This window comes from Apodemus sylvaticus, unplaced genomic scaffold (assembly GCF_947179515.1).
Source record: "Apodemus sylvaticus unplaced genomic scaffold, mApoSyl1.1 scaffold_227, whole genome shotgun sequence".
Classification (NCBI taxonomy): domain Eukaryota; kingdom Metazoa; phylum Chordata; class Mammalia; order Rodentia; family Muridae; genus Apodemus; species Apodemus sylvaticus.
The window spans coordinates 128,335-140,848 of record NW_026263341.1 but is presented as its reverse complement, the minus strand read 5'-3'; the positions used below and the strand labels follow the sequence as shown (position 1 = coordinate 140,848).

Sequence of the window (12,514 nt, the reverse complement as noted above, 5' to 3'; positions counted from 1 at the left end):
CCAACTCTGTCACGATTATCCCGCAACTGGGGGGGGGGGGGATCCAGGAGCTGCTGGCTGCCCCGCGCTTCCCTTACCCTCACCCTGCCCCCGCCCCCGCCCCCGCCCCCGCCCCGCCCCCGCCCTCACCTTCACCCTCACCTTCACCCTCGCAGCCAGCTTTGCCAAGCGGCCAATAACCGCCCGCACTGCCTGCTCTCTTCCGCCCACTTGCTCGCCAGTCCCACTCCTTTCCAGTCCTTCTTAAATTCCCTGGGACCTGAAAGTCCCACCTTTCCTCCTTCTTCCAGCAATTGGCTTCCACCTTTTTTTAATTGACACAATCAAGAGCCAATTAGGCAAACACCTCTCTCTACGCCTTTGTATGGGTCTGTGTGGCACGGTGTGTACCAGCAGGTCGGAGGGAAATTTGTGAGAGTTGGTTTTCTTCCTGCTCGTTGTGGGTCCCTGGGATTGAATTCAGGTTGTCATGCTTGGTGCAGGTCGATGGCCTATAAAGTTAATTTAGGGACATGGGCACAGTCTTTTAGCTCAGGATGCTCCTGCTTCCCATCTCCCAAATTGGGGGGTGGGGGGAGGACACTGCAGGTGTGAAGCCCTATACCCAGTTTTTTGTGGTGCTGGAGACTGAACTCAGGTTTTCTGTGTTCTAGCTAAGCACGATCGCACGATCGATCAATATCCTTTCTTTTTTTAAAAATGTTTTTATTTTATGCATACAAGTAAACCATATTAGAGTACACCATTATTCTATTCAGACACACCAGAAGAGAGCACCAGACCCCATTACAGGTGGTTGTGAGCCACCATGTGGTTGTTGGGAATTGAACTCAGGACCTCTGGAAGAGCAGTCGGTGCTCTTTACCGCTGAGCCATCTCTCCAGCCCCTCTTTCTTTTTGTAAGATTAAAGATCTTGATGTGCATCATTGCCTGGTCCTGGGACTATTTAGCCCAGGCTGGTCACGAGCTAGCTTCCTGCCTCTGTCTTTTTTTTTTTTTTTTTTTTTTTTTTTTTAACTATTTCTATTTTATGTGCATTGGTGTTTTGGCTACATATTTCTGTGTGATTTGTGCAGATCATCTGGAAGGGGAGTTACCCATATGGGTGCCGAGGATTGAACCTGGGTCCTCGGAAGAGCAGTCGCTGCTCCTCACCACCCCAGCATCTTCCAGCCCCTTCTGCCTCTGTCTTGGGATCACAGGCTCGAGCCGCCACCCCCCACCCCCACCCCAGCCCCCACCCCACCCCCACCCCCACTCCGGGAGACAGGGTTTCTCTGTGTAGCCCTGGCTGTTCTGGAACTCACTCTGTAGACCAGGCTGGCCTCGAACTCAGAAATCCACCGCCTGCCTCTGCCTCCCAAGTGCGGGGATTAAAGGCGTGCACCACTACTGCCCGGCTTAAAAAAAAATTTTTTTTGAGCAGAATCTCATCTTGTTTCCCAGGCTAGTCTTGAACTTGCCACCATCTTCCTGGCTTAGCCTCGGGAGCTCTGGGATTTGAGATTTGACCTAAGACATCCAGCTTTAAGTTTCATCTTGTTTTTATTTTTTTTATTTTGTATTTTTTTTTTTTTTTTTTTGGTGACCCCGTGTGGCTATTTTGTAAAATGTTCAGCAGGTGGCAGCAAAGGCTCCGTTCTGACCTGTGGGGCAGGAGGGTTCTGCTTTAACTAGATAGTGCTAGACCAGATCGCGTTTCCTTTCAATGCTTTTACATTTATTTTATGTGTATTGCGCACCATGGAAGCACCAGGTGCCTGTGCTGGTCGGATGAGAGCATCAGATCTCCGGAATCTGCAGTCATAGATAATTGTTAGCCACCATGTGGGCGCTGGAAACCTGGATTCTCCACAAGATCTACAAGCGCTAGTAAACGCTGAGTCAACTCCCTAGCCCAAGGCTTTTCTAGCTGGTAAACCAGTAAAGCGAAATCTTATTGAAATCAGGTTGAATTTTGTGAGAAGAGTGTGAAGCTAGATTTAACCGCCCTTTTCTCCCCCATTTTTTAAAAGATTTGTTATTTATTAAATGTAAGTACACTGTAGCTGCCTTCAGACAGGTTTTCTTCTCACTCAGGCCCTGCTCTCTCTGGCCCAAAGACTTATTTATTGTTATATTTACATATACAGTACAGTGTAGCTGTTCAGCGCACCAGAAGAGGGCGTCAGATCTCACTATGGATGGTTGTGAGCCACCATGTGGTTCCTGGGATTTGAACTCAGAGCCTTCGGAAGAGTAGCCAGTGCTCTTAACCACTGAGCCATCTCTCCAATCCCCCTCCCCAATTTTTTTTAAACATTTATTTAACAAAACATCCACAAAACAAAACACCCAGTCTCATTTTCTGGTAGTTGATGGTGAAGAAAACCTTTAATCCTAGCACTTAGTAGGCAAAGGCAGGCGGGCCAGCCTGGTCTGTAGACGGAGTTCTTTGTGGGAGGGGCATTGGGTATCCCTTTTTTAATATCTAAGTACACTGTAACTGTCTTCAGACACTCCAGAAGAGGGCATCAGATCCCATTACAGATGGTTGTGAGCCACCACATGGTTGCTGGGATTTGAACTCAGGACCTCTGGAAGAGCAGTCGGTGCTCTTAACCACTGAGCCATCTCTCCAGCCCCCTAGAGGGAGTTCTTAAGGACAGCCAGAGCTATTTGGAGAAACCCTCTCTTGAAGGAAAAAAAAAGATTTTAAATTGTGTGTCTGTGTGTGAGTGTGTGTGTATGTGTGTGTGGGGGTGGGTGTATGTGTATAAGTGTGTGTGTGTGAGTGTGTGTGTGTGTGAGTGTGTGTGGGGTGTGTGTATGTGCGTGTGGGTGTGTGTGTGAGTGTGTGTATGTATGTGTGTGTGGGTGGGTGTATGCGTATAAGTGTGTGTGTGTGAGTGTGTGTGTGTATATGTGTGAGGTGTGTGTATGTGTGTGTGAGTGTGTGTGTGAGTGTAGTAAGAGTGTGTGTGTGTTAGTGTGTGTGCACACGAGTGTGTGTGTGTGTGTGTGTGTGTGCGCGTGTATGCCTGCAGAAGCCAGAAGAGGACAGGAAATCACTCCACTGCCCCGGGAGTTAGAAGTGGCTGGAGTTGCCCAGTGTGCGTGCTGGGAAGGACTCTGTCCTTGTGAGATCCATCGTAGGCTGAGCCATCCCCCCAGTTCCTAATGCTCTCATTTATTTACTTTGTATTTGGAGGTGGTTCTGTGCCACCAGTGTCCTTGTAGAGGAAGCCGTTCTCTTTCCACCTTGTGACATCCAGAACCTAATTCAGGTCACCCGACTTAGTGGTGGCTTTACTGGTTGCACAGTTTCCCTGCCTCTGATATTTCATGAGTTAAAAATCTTACAAGGAGCCGGGCGGTGGTGGCGCATGCCTGTAATCCCAGCACTCTGGGAGGCAGAGGCAGGCAGATTTCTGAGTTCGAGGCCAGCCTGGTCTACAGAGTGAGTTCCAGGACAGCCAGGACTACACAGAGAAACCCTGTCTTGAAAAAACCAAAAAAAAAAAAAAAAAAAAAAAAAAAAAAAAAAACCAAAAAAAACAAAAACAAAAACAAAAAAAAACTTACAAGGAATTTTGTTATTACAACCCTGAAATAAATGAAGTTGTTCTTAATGTGAGATGATCTCTTTTTGTTTGTTTGTTTGTTTGTTTGTTTTTCAAAATAAGGTTCTCTGTGTAACAGTCCTGGCTGTCCTGGAACTGGCCGGGCTGGCCACTAACTCAGAGATCAGCCTGCTTCTACCTCCTAAATGCTGGGATTAAAGATGGCGCCCACTACCGCCTGGCAAAATTTCTTTTTTTAATATGATTTTTAAAAAATTTTAAACACATTGGTGTTTTGCTTGCGTGTGTGTCTGTATGAGGGTGTGAGACCTCCTGGAACTTGATTCACAGTTGTGAGCTGTCATGTGGGTGCTGGGAATTGATCCTGGGTCCTCTGGAAGAGCAGCCAGTGCTCTTAACTGTTGAGCCATCTCTTCAGTCCCTGTAATAGTCTCTTCGTTGCAACTTGTTTTTGCTATATCAGCTTTTTGGATTTATTTGTTTGCTTCTTAGGTCATTTGTTTGTTTGCCTGTCTATCTACCTACCTAGCTATTTATTTATTTTCCGTACTAGAGATTGGTCCTAGGGCCTCCAGCCCCTCAAAAGAATGTTTCTACTGAGTCAGTTACATTCTCAGCCCTGTTTTCAGTTTTGTTTTGTTTTTTAACTTTGGGACAGGGTCTCAGAACTCATTCTAGCCCATGATGGTCTTGAACTTGGGATCCTCGTGCCTCAGTCTTCTTGGTAGCTAGGATTACAGACCTGTGACATCAGACACAATAATAAATAATTATTAATAATTACTTATACAATGTTTTATGTCTTACTATATACTATATAATATACTGTTGTATATTATTTAACAGCATAATTATTCACATGATAATAACAACATTAGTAGTAGTAGTAGTAGTAGTAGTATTGGGACAGGATTTCTCTGTGTAGCACTGGCTTTTCTGGACCTCACTCTGTAGACCAGGCCAAACTCAAACTCACAGATCCACCCGCCTCTGCCTCCTGAGTGCTAGTTTTAAAGGTGTGCGCCACCACCGCCCATTTTCATAGCTCATTTTTTTTAATAAAGGCATTTAGTTTATTTTTCAAAAAATATTTTTCTAGAAGCTTTGAGTACTGACTGCAATTTTACATGATCATAATCTTTTAACAAAATCTTTCTGGCCGACAGGTATCACTCAAGCGAACAGCTTGTCCAGGTCTGCTTTTGCAACCCCTGGCTGAGGGGAAGAGTGCGGTGAGGCTGCCTGTGTACCTGCTGCTGACCAAGGTGGTGATGCAGCCCTGACTGAGGCAGTAAGGTCACTCAGCCATCTATCTGCCTTTTGTTTTCAAACACCTCATGCCCAACTCTGTCCTGTACTTGGTAGTTTTCTATACACCTTTCTTTCTTTTCTTTCTTTTCTTTCTTTCTTTCTTTCTTTCTTTCTTTCTTTCTTTCTTTCTTTCTTTCTTTCTTTCTTTCTTTCTTTCTTTCTTTCTTTCTTTTTTGGATTTGGTTTTTTCGAGACAGGGTTTCTCTGTGTAGCCCTGGCTGTCCTGGAACTCAGAAATCCGCCTGCCTCTGCCTCCCAGAGTGCTGGGATTACAGGCCTGCCCCCACCACCACCTGGACAATTTGGTAGTTTTCTATACAAGTTTCTTTACACTCCCTCCAATTCAGGGAGAGAAAAAGGAAAAACTGGTTTGGCTTAATAGGAATCTTACATTCCTTTCAAAGACATCACAAAAGGCCAGATTAAAGATGCAAGCTCCAGCCTGTGGTGGCAGAGGTGGGGGGCGGGGGCTGCGGTGGTGGCCATGCACGCCTTTAATCCCAGCCCTGGGGAGGCAGAGGCAGGTGGATTTCTGAGTTCGAGGCCAGTCTGGTCTACAGAGTGAGTTCCAGGACAGCCAGGGCTACACAGAGAAACCCTGTCTCGAAAAAAACAAAACACAAAAACAAAAACAAACAAACAAACACTTTCATCCTAATCCACAGAACAGGACTACTGCACAACCTGTTTGATAAACAAGACAGTTCTTGAGTACAGGATTCAGACTGTCCTTGTGGAAGCCGAAAGAGCCTTTTGGGATGCTGAACCGCCAGAGAAGTCTGGAGAGAACATCGGTGGCCACTGCTCTCCCAGGGGCCTCCGTGCTGACTCCCTCCCCCCTGTCCCCCCTTCCCCTCCCCCCCTGCAAATGAACATACACAGTCTTCTAGTTTTTGATGTTTCTAGTCTTCTAGTATTTTATATGCTTTGAAGTAGGAACATTTTTTGGTAAATCTTAAATGCCTTGGAGTACATGGGCAGCAACACAGAGAGGTGGTAACTAGCAAATTACTTCTATGAAAAGCCAAATTCTCATTTATTTATCTATGAATTTGATGGATGCTAAGGGTTTTTTTTTTCACAAGTCAAACCCAGAAAAAAAAAAAATCCAAGAGAATGCAATGTCTCAGGAAAAGCCTTTATGAGATTTAATCTACATATTATAATTCTTGAAACCAAAAGGGAATCTTACTGTAGAGTGTGTTGGTATGTCCCTATATTATCAGCACTGGGGAGACTGAGACAGATTTAGCTTGGTTTGAGGCCAGCCTAGCTGCTGTGAGCTCCAGGACAGCTTGGGCTACATAGTGAGACTTTGTCTCAAAACAAAACAAAATAACCCCTCCACCTGGCCTGCCTTTTTCAAGATAAGATAACTGACACCCAAGGACACTGCCTTTTTCTCTCATACATTAACTGTTCTCAAATCCGCACTGTGCTTGCCAGCACCGTATCCCTAAGGGGATCGCCATCTCACCTTCAGAAGGAGCGCGTCTCCTGCTGGAGACTCACGTGACATACAGGATAGCAACAAAAGGTGCTGCTGCTGGCAGAAGTGCACCTTGACTGGCTTCTCCACAGCACGCCCAGCTACCCTTTATGCCACAGGGAACATCTGCTCTGAGCTACACTATAGCAAAAACAGCTTGCATTTTTAGGTTCTGGGCTTAACCTGTATTGAGTTCACATCTAACTATGTTTCAAAGCTGCACCAAATCTACTAGACTTTTTTTAAAAATGCTCTTTACTGCATGCTTTGTCTATATGTATGCAGTTGGATAATAAATATTAAATATGGGAGGGCCGTATGGAATTCATAAAGTTACAAATGAAATTAAATTGAACATTAAAAAAAGGACATGATAGCAGGAGAAATGAAGGGCAAAAACAAATCTGAGGTAACAACAAGTGGCCCTGTACCACCAATCTAAACTATCCGTAAGGATTCAGGAAGTGTCTAGAGATTCAAGTAACAATCCTCTGGAGCCTCCTGGAGCCCCTGCTGAGTGAGTCTCAGTCCAGGAGCCCGCACTCCCACAGCTCCTTAGAGGCGTGTCTTCTTGAGAAAACTGGAAAGGCTGCTCTAGGACGAGGCACTTGCGGCACTGGAGCACAAAGACTCCACAGTCGCTGTCACTTTTCTGTTGTGGAATACACTTTGTAACAGCCATCTGCCAGCCCTGAAGAAACGCAGGTCTATTTTTTTGTCTGGCTTCAGTCAGCAGAAACTTTCTTACATTCTTCTTAGTCCGTCTCTTACCTCCATTTATAGCCTTTGGCTACCAGCTGCCTATGGACAAAGCTGTTGAAGAAGTGGACTTTGTCTGCATCCATTATCAATTCATCATACATATTAATAACCTGATCATTCAGCCAGTTCTGACCATCCAAATTTGCCAGGCCATCCATATCCAGCATGTGCTTATTGTGGAAGATTCGGAAGTTACACTTTTGGTGTCTGGCCAGGTAGTTTGTTATTTCCCTATTGATAAATGGTTTTCTATTAGAAAAGTCTACATTAAAGGCATCCTTTAATCTCCCAAGGACATCTTTTTCACTGAGTGGGACCAGGCTTCCATACTTTTTCATAACCTCATCTAGGAATCCAGAAGGCAGGTTGGGAGCTGCTCCTCACCCACTGGAGACGCTGTGTGGCCGCTCTCGCCACCTTCAGTTTGGTTTTCCACTTTGAGGTCACCGCACACCAAGGGAGCGTCCAGTGGACTTTTACAGTAAGGGCGGTCCGGCAGCTTAGAACTAAGGATGCTCTGGTTGAGAGACCCATCCTCCTCCATCTGGAAGTTCTCGTTCTGAGCAGGCTCCTCAGACCCAGGCCCAAGCACACTCCTCACAGATCTGTCTGCTCCACGCTGACACTTTCACTCTGTCGTCGGTCGCTGACAGCACTTGTCCCGCTTTCCCGACCCAGCGTCATAAGTGCTCTTTCCGTCTCCGGAGTGAACTTGTCACTAGGAGGATGCTCCATCAAAGGGACTTCATGAATCTGCTCTGTACGTTCGCACTTAGGAGAGGAGGGGGACTGGCCCCGAGTGTGTGTGGCACTGCCATTCTGCTGGCCAAACCATGCTCCTTGTCCAAGACAGGGCTTTCTTTAGTGTGGCCATCAGGCATGTGACAGTTTTTCCCCGTCACCGCTGCACTGTTGTCCATGTCTGGAGAGTATGACTGACTCTGACAAGGGTCTTTAGGCTCCAGGAAAGGGACGGGGCTGCAGTTGCCACCCTCAGTGTTATTATCCCTAAGGATCTCCTGATGGTCCCCAGCGACCTTCCGTACTCAGCTTCACTGGGCCTTTCTTAGCTTGCAAACTCTGCTTTTCGTTCGGAAGTGCTGGGGTCTGAAAATCCTATACCGAAATCTAATCATGGATAATTTCTCATACATCATAAGAGACACTTTGACTCTTCGGTGTTGGTTAAGTTGGAACTTTTGTGGGATCAGGGGTCTCCTGTTCTTGTGGTGCTCCAGCCCTTGGTAGCAGCCATAACAAACTTGCTTTCTGTGTTTGTTCAAGACCAGAGTCTTGCCACTGTCAGCTGGACTTTGGCTCTCCCCACTGAACTCCATGGGAAAGTCTGAAGCTTGCGGGTCTGTGGTAGGTTTGTGACTATTGGCCTTACCTAAAACAGTGTGTGCCGACAGGCCAGGCACACTTCCGGAGGCTTTTCTCTCTGCAGTATTTATGGTCCAAGTTCTTTGCTGCAGACAGTAACTTGTCTGCTTGGAGTTTCAGGAGACTCCTTGAGGAGGAAATGAAGTGCTTAGTGTCCTTTCTTTTCACTTTGGTGTACAAAGCGCTAACATTTCGAGTAGCCAGCCCAGACTTTGTCTTTGAACAAAGTGGTCCACCCTGGATCCATGTTTTCTGGATGTGAAGCCCCTTATCACACTGGAAATGCTTCAACTGCTGGTGCCAAACAACTGGCCTTCTCAGCTTAGCTTTCAGAAAGCACAAGGTTTTGGGGAAAATAGAATTTCTTAAAGCTTCCAAACCCCGCATTCCATTTCTCAGAAAAGGCTAAGTGAATTCCTTTCTTCCACAGAATTTTCTTCTCTCTTTTTTTTTTTTTTTCATTTTTCGGATGCATAATGAGAACTGGATGTAAGTTCTTTGCTCCCGGCATCTAATCTTCTGCCTGGACGGATGCTGCAGCTGCGGGAACCACTGCCTTGCCCTGCCCACGCCCACGCCCATGCCCAGAGAAGCCAGGCCAGCAACGGGGGCTTCCTCCCTTATTTTTTAATATTCATGTGTTTGAGACAAGTTCACATGTAGCCCAGGCTAGCACGAAGCTCCCTCCCTATACGGCTGAGGCTTGGTTTCAAATTTTAATCCTTCTGCTCTTTCTTCCTGAGTTCTGGCTTTACGGATATGCAGTACCACGCCTGACTTGTGCGTTTTAACAAATATTTATTTTGTGTATGGGGGAGACAGTGGGGTGTGCGCACATGATTATAGTGGCCCCAGGAGGCAGAAAAACCTATTAGATCCGCTGGAGCTGGAATTGCAAGCCCTCACTGTGGGTGCTGGAAATTCAACTTTGGTCTTCTGCAAGTGGAGTACATGCTCTAAACTATTGAGTCATCTCTCCAGCTCCTATTTTTGTCTTTAATTTTTACTTTACGTGTGTGGGTGTTTTACCTGTAGTAGTAGTCCTTACCCTTGGAAGCCAGAAGATGCTATCCGATGCTCTGCAATTAGAGTCACAAATGGTTGTAAGTTGCGAATTGAACCCACTGCTCTTAACCACTGAACCATCTCTCTCTATCCCCTGCCTTTTTAAAAAAGATTTATTTATTTATTTATTTATTTATTTATTATATGTGAGTACACTGTCGCTGTCTTCAGACACACCAGAAGAGGACGTCAGATCCCATTACTGATGGTTGTGAGCCACCATGTGGCTGCTGGGAATTGAACTCAGGACCTCTGGAAGAACAATCAGTACTCTTAACCACTGAGCCATTTCTCCAGCCCTTCCAGCCCATATTTTTAAGTGATATAATTATACTCTCTTTACTGGGCACCATAAGATACTTGGGTGCATATATACGTTGCACACTGATTAAAGCTCTATCTCCTCCAGCATCTGCTTTGGGGGACTTTCAAAGGCCCTTCCTGCTGTTGGGTAGCCAGATATCAGAGCCTTTTCCCCAGTCCAACCACCACACAGTGCTCACTAACCAATAAGATCTTCAGTTACTAATTTGAGGAATTTATCCATGACATATTGATAATTGATTTTTTTTTCAGAAAGCTAGCTAGTTAACCAGCTGCATGATACACTCGCAAAGGTCTACAACACAGTGTCAAGATGAGAGCGAACTATTCAGAATAATCTATAGGGAGACCTGTGCTTTCTTCACAATCTTAGTTTCTGTCATTGGAAACAGGAAAACTTTTTATATGTTTTACATCTATTTGTGTGTGTATACATCTTGTATGCACATATATGTAGAGGGCAACGGAAGACAGGCTGGAGTTGGTCTCTCTTGCCACCATTTGGGTCCCAGGATGGAACTCAGATGATCATGATGCTTGAGGGGCGAATGTCTTCGCCCATTGAGCCATCTGGCAGATCCATTACTTTCATTATAATTACAATGTTTCTTGAGGAATATTAAGCCAGTTGAAACACGCGCGGGCACACACACACACACACACACACACACACACCACTCAAGAGTGTCAAGAGTCAGCTGAGAGCACAGGAGAGAAGTGGAAATAATACTTGTCCGTGGCTGAGGGGACCACAGAAAATTAAACTTCAGCCTGGGCTCCTGTCTTCTAGCAAACAGAAGCGCCCAAACAAGCAAGCGGGCTTCCGTCCCCAGGGCAACACTGTAACACTTTTGTAGCTCTTTCCAAGTTTAACTTTCTTGAATTGGTTCAAATCGATTTATTCCCAATTCTTTCTGCCAAACCATAGGCTATTATTTTCTTCTCTTTGGTGTGTTTTGTTTTTGTGTGTGCCAGGCAGGACAAGATGAGTAACCTGGTCACAGTGACACAGCAGTGAGGAGAGCAGAGCCTGCAGTGTCGCCTGTGTTCAGGGTCCCGTGGGAGGCACTCCCACTACGTTTAATGCGTCCCAGAGCACCACGCTCAGCTCCTGCCAGCTGCAGTTTTAAATTAACATCAGAAAGTTAACTCTAAGAACCTGGAAAACATCATTTGCCAGCTGCTGCCCTCCAGGGTGGCCTGCTTTTACTCAGTGCCCGTTAATTTAAAAAGTGATTATTGCTTATGTCTGATCATAAAGGTGATAACACATATTCACCAATACCCTTGATAACCCCCAGAAGGGACAATAGGAAATATTTAGACTGTCTACAATCCCACCGTTTTCTTCATGGTTATTTACTGTGTGTATGAGTCTGCACCTGTCACCTAGTCCGTGCAAAGATCAGAAGAGAGTTTTCCAGGAGTCAGCTCTCTGTTTTCACTATTATTTTATGCATGTGAATACAATGTTGCTGTCTTCAAACACACCAGAAGGGGGCACCAGATACTATTACAGATGGTTGTGAGCCACTGTGTGGTTGCTGGGAATTGAACTCAGGACCTCTGGAAGAGCAGTCAGTGCTCTTAATCTCTGAGCCATCTCTCCAACCCCCTTCATACTAATTTTAATATTAGACAAATTTAATGCTAAATTGCTTCTAAAGATCTTATGTGCATATATAGATATCTACATATGTATATACAGATACACACAAGCATAAATATATATTTATGCATATACACTTATACATATTTATAAGAGTTGGACTCTTATATCTCATATTATTTATATTTATACATATACAAATATATAACTTATGTATGTAAAGTGAGCATATATATGTATATGATATGAACACACACATTTGAAATTAACTTTCTTAGGCTAGCACACAAAGCAATGAATTTCATTACAGCCTCTTTGCACACATGTGTCCTTTTTTTTGGATTTGTTTTTTTGTTTGTTTGTTTGTTTGTTTGTTTTTGTTTTTGTTTTTTTTCGAGACAGGGTTTCTTTGTGTAGCCCTGGCTGTCCTGGAACTCACTCTGGAGACCAGGCTGGCCTCGAACTCAGAAATTCGCCTGCCTCTGCCTCCCAGAGTGCTGGGATTACAGGCGTGCACCACCACTGCCCGGCTGCACATGTGTGTCCTCACCCTTGGCTCTCCTGTGCATACGTGTGTGTGTGTGTCCGTCCTCACCCTTGGCTCTCCTGTGCACATGTGTGTGTGTGTCCGTCCTTACCCTTGGCTCTCCTGTTGCACACGTGTGTGTGTGTGTGTGTGTGTCCTCACCCTTGGCTCTCCTGTGCATGTGTGTATGTGTGTGTGTGTGTGTGTGTCCGTCCTTACCCTTGGCTCTCCTGTGCACACGTGTGTGTGTGTGTGTCCGTCCTTACCCTTGGCTCTCCTGTGCACACGTGTGTGTGTGTGTGTCTTCACCCTTGGCTCTCCTGTGCACGTGTGTGTGTGTGTCCTTACCCTTGGCTCTCCTGTGCACACGTGTGTGTGTGTGTGTGTGTGTGTGTCCTCACCCTTGGCTCTCCTGTGCACATATGTGTGTGTGTGTGTGTGTGTGTGTCCTTACCCTTGGCTCTCCTTTGTCCCTGTCTCC

The 12,514-nt window shown here is 45.5% G+C and overlaps 1 pseudogene; it reads right to left on the bottom strand.

Annotated features, from left to right (window-relative positions):
- Positions 1-6,821: 6,821 nt before the first annotated feature.
- Positions 6,822-9,020, bottom strand: LOC127676171 (sentrin-specific protease 5-like; annotated as a pseudogene).
- Between the last annotated feature and the right edge of the window lie 3,494 nt (positions 9,021-12,514).